Raw genomic sequence first — 7,295 nt, 5'->3', positions numbered from 1 at the left:
GTAAGGAATCATGACATTTTTGAAGGTAGGCTGGAGAACTTTCCAGGTTTTTTATATCCTCATCTATAGAAGCACAAAGGTTAGAGTAGGGTGTTCTCTGAGTAACCAGGGATGCTACTCGAGTTCCTACTCCAGCTAAGCCCACCAGAGCCCTGATACTCACGGCATTTATTATTTCTATTTTAGCTTTTCGGGGTCAGTAGCTTGCTGCGGACATTTTTTATCATCTTGTCTTCCAGAGAATTGTAAAGTAGTCGTGGGATGAGTTGCACCATGACACAAAAGCTGTGGGTCCTATTTAAAACTTCCAGTGCACAAAAGGGGTTAGGCCAGTTGAACATGTCTACCAAACATCTTGGGGAGGTAATCAATAACCTTCCTCAGGAGTCCATTCTTGGGTCTGATTACATAAGTGAGTAAAATTAGTACTCGTCCTACACATAACCGTTGTCCTATAACTGCCTTTAGGGTAAATTTTGCCTCTTTTTATTCCCATCTGCATGATTTACTTGTTTTAGTTACATTCTGTACCACTGCAATACTCTCATAAAATGGGGGTGTCATATCAGAACACATCCAACCTGTTTTGGTAATATCAGGGCGGGTCTGCTTGATTACATTATAAGTTTGAACCAACAGCTGCCATAGAGAATCCTCCAGCAAGGTGATGTTCTCCCTGATGGGGTCTCCTCTTTTCAGAGGAGATGGGGTCACTACAGCCTGGGGCTTTTTCTTTTCACTTGCTTGGCTTTTGTGGCAGAAACCGGTCTTAAAACAGTGTTTGTTCCCATTACTGAAGGGAAATAGCTAGCTGTGGCAATTGCCTGTAGACTTCTAAGTATGTCAATGTGAGTCTCTCCACATCGGTAAAATCTTAGTCCCCAAGTCTTTCCTAATTCCCATCCTATGACTTGTTTGCCCTTGTCTGTGAACCGAACTTCCACTCAGGCATCAGAATCCTGGGGAACCCTAATTTGTTGGTGCACAGGCATCCCATTAAACTGGATGCCCGCTGGCCCTGATTTAGTAAAAGTAACAAGGTCTCATCCTTTTCCTTTCCATTTTCCTGAGGTACTTGTTTTGCAGCCCCAGCTCTTACAGTAAAAGTCCTCTTGTCTTCCACAATTACTAGTCCTTCCTTCCCCTGGGCAAACATATCAGTGTCTCCGTCTACACTCAACAAGCCTAGGTCCTTCCCATACTCCCTCAGCGAGCTGTCACAAATTAAATGTAAGCCTGTCTCGAAACCATAGGGAGGGTCCCTCTTTCACAGCCAGAGGGAATGGTTTGTCCATTACATGATTACTAATAATCCAAGTCCAATTATATGGGCGATTAGGATTGCAGGCACCCACTATTATTTCAATACAATTTCCAAGTAAGGTATAAGTCAACAACCATTTCATGACTTAGTCTTTTTATGGCTCAATTTGAGCTTTAAGGATTGTCTTTGGAAAGTGAGACTTATCACTCTGGGTTCTCTCCAAAATCGGTTATGGGATCTGCAGGCTTCGCATGCAAACGGTGGATCCAGCTAGTGATGCCGTTGACTTTGAGGACAGTTGAATTCGTCAAGATGACCACAAAGGTCCTTTCCACCGGGGTTCCAGGTTTTCCTGTCAGTGTCTTTTCACCAGGACCCAGTCCGGTGGCAGAAGTGATGTGGGATCGGTGGAGGGCCTGACTCGTACAGCACATTCAGTGTAGGCCAGACCTAAAGGCGGGTCCTCTACAGGACCCTGAGAGAGAACAAAAGTTCAGAGTCATCATCTTCCCTAAGAAACTGCTCTGAAAATTAGGAATTATGGGAGGGGGCATTTCCAATACAATTTCATAGGGGGAAAGACAAATTTTCAAAGGGGAGTTTCATACTCTGTATAAGGCAAAGGGAAGGAGTGTTACCCACTCACCACCAGTCTCCATGGTCAATTTGGTCAGGGTCTCTTTTATAGTTCTAGTCATCCTTTCTACCTGTCCTGAGCTTTGGGGGTCTATAAGCGCAATGCAGTTTCCAATCTGCCCCAAGAGCATTAGCAAGTCTCTGACTTACCTTTGACACAAAGGCTGGTCCATTATCTGATCCTATCATACTAGGGAAGTCAAACCTGGGTAAGATTTCTTCCAGAAACTTCTTAGCCACCACCTGTGCTGTTTCACACTTTGTAGGAAAGGTTTTTACCCATCCTGAAAAGGGAAAACGAATAGATATTTATATCCATACTTGCCAGGTTTGATTTCTGTGAAGTCTACCTGCCAGTAGATTCCTGGTCTATCTCCTCTTATCCAACTGCCTGGTCCTGCCTGAATTTTCCCTGCATTAGTCAGCTGACATGCCTCACAGACCCTGACAATCTGTTCTATTTTAGCATGACTATTCTTGACTCTTAGACCAGTATTTCTCACCATGTCTTGCATCTTCCTCGCACCCATGTGGGTGCTCGATGCATTTTCAGTAGTATTTTACTCCCTAACTGTTCTAGCAAGATAATGTTGCTCTTAGAATCTCTCCATCAACCATTCAGGCATTGTGCCATTGTTAGTTGATCAATCCATTTTAAATCTTCTGTGTTATATGTAGGAGTGTCCAGGAGAGTTCTTGCACCGGGGTCTGGGAGGTTTATCATCATTGTAGAGTCTTTTTGTGTTGTCACTTCCCGGGCAGTTCTGTGGGCCAGGTTATTGCCTTTACTCACAGCATCTTTACGTTTTTGATGTCCATGGAAATGAACAATGGCCAACTTCTTAGGCAACCAAAGAGCAGAGATTAAGGCCAAAATTTCATCTTTATTTTTGATGGACTTTCCCTCTGCTGTCAGTAATCCTCTTTCTTTGTAGATAGCTCTGTGTATATGAGCCATTGCAAATTAATACCGACTAACACTGTACAGAGTTAGTCTTTTATTCTTTCCTAGCGTTAGTGCTTGGGGTCAGGGCTATTAATTCGGCTCTCTAGGCTGACGTGCCTATGGGCAGAGGTTAGGCCCAAACGACATCACTCTCAGTCACTACTGCTGCTCCCGCATACCTATGTCCTTGATGAACAAAGCTGCTCCCATCTGTAAACCACACGAGTTCAGCATCTGGTAACGCTGATCTCTTAAGTCCTCTTGGATATTATGGACTTGCGCCAGGATCTCCGAGCAATCATGTAGTGACATGTCTAGGTCTGGATCTGGTAGAAAAATCACTGGGTTGACAGCTGAGGGAACCTGGAAATTAATTCTGAGAGGAGTGAGTAGCAGTCCTTGGTAATGGATTACTCAGGCATTGCTGAGCCATCGATCTGGTGGCTGCTTTAACACACTCTCAATAGCATGGGCGTGGTCACATAGAGTTCCTGTCCCATAGTTAATTTGCATCTTTAACCATTAGAGCAGTAGCCACTATCATTCTCAGGCATGGTGGCCATCCTGCTGCCACCAGTCTAATTTCTTTGAAAAGTAGGCTATTGGTCTTCTCCATGGGCCTAGATATTGGCTTAGGACTCCTTTCATAATCCCATTATGTTCATCCACATACAAATAAAAGTATTCAGTTGTATCAGGGAGTCCTAATGCTGAGGTTGACAATAAGGCATTTTTATCTGTTCAAAGGCTTGTTCAACTTACTTCATCCATAAAAACAGCTGCTTTTCTTTGGTAGCCTCATAAAGGGGTTTAGCCAACTCCGCAAACCCAGCAATCCACAGACAGCAAACGCCTGCTGAGCCCCAAAGCTCCCTTACCTGGTGCTGAGACTGGGGTGTTGGAATTTTAAGGACAGTTTCTTTTATTCCTTTTGTAAGCCACTGCTGCCCCCCTTTCAATAAATATTCCAGGTAAGTTACCTCTGATTTGCAGATTTGAGCTTTCTTGGCCAACACTCAAGAAACCAAGGCTTCCTAAAGTCTGGAGTAAATCCTCCATTCCTCGGCTGCATTCTCTTTCAGATTTAGCAGCAATTAATAAGTCATTCACATATTGCAAGAAAGTCAAGCCAGGGTGGCTTCCCCTAGCCTCACCTAAGTCCTCATGCAGGGCTTTGTCAAAGAGTGTAGGTGAGTTTTTAAATCCTTGAGGAAGTCTTTTCCAGTTCAGCTGTCCATTAATATCTCTTTCTACATCTGTCCACTCAAAGGAGAAGAGATGTTAGCTTTTAGCTGCCAAGGGTAGGCTGAAAAAGGCATCTTCTAAATCTAATACTGTGTACCACTGCCTATAGGGAGGCAGGGTGCTCAGGAGTGTGTAGGGGTTGGGTACAGTCGAGTGAATGTCCATTACCCATTTGTTGACCTCCCTTAAGTCTCTACTGGCTTTTATTCATTGGAGTGGGGCTTACAGACTGATAGCAGGGGAGTGTTCCATGCCGACTGACAGGGCCGCAGTATACCCAGTTCTAGCAGACACCTAATGTGGGGCGTTATTCCCACCCATGCCTCCATGGATATAGGGTACTGCCAGACTCTGACTGGGTCAGCTCCTGGCTTTACGTCAATGAATAGAGCCGGTCTATTCTTTGCTAGTCCCACTCCTCCAGTCTCTGCCCATGCTTCTGGATACCTTTCCAGCCAGTAGGTGATTTCTTGGTGAGGAGCCTGGGGTGATTGGTGCAACCGGTAATCGTCTTCCAGGCTCAGAGTCAGCCCTTGTATTGGTCTCCCTTGGGCATCTGTCGCCTGGGAGCCTTCTGGATAGAAGTCAATCTGTGCCCTGACCTTAGTCAACAAGTATCTTCCTAATAAGGGCTAAAGACTCTCTGGGATAACTGAAAATGAGTGAGACACTCGTCCCGTCACCAGATCCACTGTTCTTTGGGTGGTCCATGAGTATCGTTTAACTGATGTGACCCCTTGCACCCAAGAAGTTTTGTTCGAAAGTATTCTGTGGGGCTTTATTACTCCTTGGGTCATTTTGAGTAGTGGTCATATCCCAAATTGCTGAAAGCACCAGCTATTTCGTTTTGTGACAATTGTAATTACTTTTCTCCTTTCCTCTGGTCTTATGTGTGAATTGATATACATTGAAATGGGTCAGAACCAGAATGCACCTCGCACTCCCCTTACCTTCCTAACAACTAATTTAAAGAATGTTAAGGACAGAGCTAACAATGTCCCAAGGTGTAAAGTGTGGACTAGCTGGTCTGTCTAAGATCCCAAAGGGGATCTAGCAGTGGCAATCGATAGATTACCTGACTCTAGCTTTGCTTCAAGTGGGCCAATCTTTCTAGGCCAGATTTCACCCTTCGAGGTGGAAATATAAGGGAGTCTGAAAGAGAAAGTAGCTATTATTGGACAAAGTAACAGAGCGAAGACTGACAGCCTCAAATGGAGACAAACAGGGTCTCTGGGCATCCACCTCCGGATGAACCTGAGTGAGGAAATGTTTCATAATACTCACATTACAAACACACAGAGATTAGGACAAGACACACATTTAATAGCATGCCCATGGTAGACTGTCAGACAGAAAGTGAAGGATTACAGACACGATAAATCCCAAATGTCCTCACTAGTGGACAGTCTACCTTGTAAACTATCAGACAGAAAGTTTCTGACAACAAACAGGCCCAAGTATCCACACTAGTGGATAGTTTACCTTCCCGGGGAACTAGGCGACCTCTCCCACCAGTCCAGTTGGCTGCCTTATAGCACTATCCGACAGGACTTCTTGCCAATTCCAATACCAATCCTGCAGGACACACAGAACCCAGACAATTACAAAGCGGCAATGCCTTAACTTACCGGCCATTCTTTGCTACTCTCTGATCAGGTGTCTGGTTGGGTTTATGGGTTTATCCCGGACGAGCCCCCATCTGTTAAACGTCCTCCAAAGACCACCAAATTCAATGTAAGTGACAAGATTGGTTTATTTGCAAATTCGAGCTTGGTCCTCCGTGCACTCGGTAACTGCTGACACTAAGAGAGGCCCCGAGCATAGAATCAGTACAGTTTTTATAGTATTGAATAAACAACCTTAAGGGAGTGTTACATGAGAAATTACGTGATTGGCTAATTTAAGCAAATTAAGCTACACATACGTGATTGGTTATTATTAATACTGACTTGTTATTGACGGGGACCACCTGGCCTCTGGGTCACCGTGTCTTGTATGGCCACCCAGTGTTTGGTTGATGTATCCAGAGAAAATTCCTGTTGCTTGCCCAAGGATTATATATGTTTCAGTTGCCTGGCAATTGTTTTCTTTCCTGTGTCATTTCTGGGTCAAATTCATGTTTTTTTTTGTTGTTTTTTTTTTAATAATCCGTACCTCACAAGATGGTTGCTAGTCTGTAATGGGGTAACTTAGTTCTTTATTGTGCCTCTTTAAGTCAGACTTTTCAGCACAAACTCTACAAAGGAAATAATTCCAGTTCTTTTCAGGCAAGGATGTGATGAAAAGCATACTTTTACCGTCATACATGAAATAAGAAGACACACTTTAAAAGCTTACTAAGTGATCAGTCCTTAAATAACAGTGCCAGTTTTAAGGCACTCTAGATAATTCAAGTCCTTTACCTCCCCACAACCATAACTGCCATTCACAAATCATTGCCAAGGTGAATTTCCAGTTCTTTTTGATATTTCGAATGGCTTAGGAGTAACATAAACAATAATTCAACTGGTTGAGAAATTTTAATTTAGAATAAGCAAAAAATCAGAGTCAACTACATAGCATAACCTTTAGGGAAAATGGTATGTCCTTTGTAACTTAATATGAGGCATTAGGGCAAAATGCCAGAAACAGGTTCTGCAAGGACATAGAACTCTTTAAGATATATTAAAGATTACCTAGGGACAAGTAATTTTAACTACATTTTCTATTATATGATAGCACATTTGTGTCTGCTGATCAGAGAGACTCAAAAAAATTTTAAATGTGATATGAAAAATGCATTGTCATGAATGAATGAAATCAGGGATTAGATGGCTCAGGAGCTGGGTGGTTCTGTTAAATAATCTCATTATTTTGAATGATCTAGTTTTTTTGTATGTGTGGAATTATGAATGTATTTTATGACTGGGCAAGGAAGTTTATTATTAGATAGATCATTTTCTCATACCCAATGTCAGGAACCTTACCTAAGCATTGTTTCCTCCACCTTTATTTCCCCATACCATCCCTTCCCCTCTTCCCCTCATCCACACATCCCTCTACCACTACCCTCCCCACCACCCTCACCACCCACCCCACCAAAGTTGTAAAGTTCGTTTATCGACATAACGTCTTATACATCTCATTGTTGTAAAATGGGTCCACCTGTAAACCTATTTAAACACTTTGTCTTTCTCATTCCCTCCAAAAATTATATCAACATCA

The sequence above is a fragment of the Dipodomys spectabilis genome, unplaced genomic scaffold, assembly GCF_019054845.1.
Source record: "Dipodomys spectabilis isolate Male_0828 unplaced genomic scaffold, ASM1905484v1 ptg000100l, whole genome shotgun sequence".
NCBI classification, from domain to species: domain Eukaryota; kingdom Metazoa; phylum Chordata; class Mammalia; order Rodentia; family Heteromyidae; genus Dipodomys; species Dipodomys spectabilis.
This window is presented reverse-complemented; position numbering follows the sequence as displayed.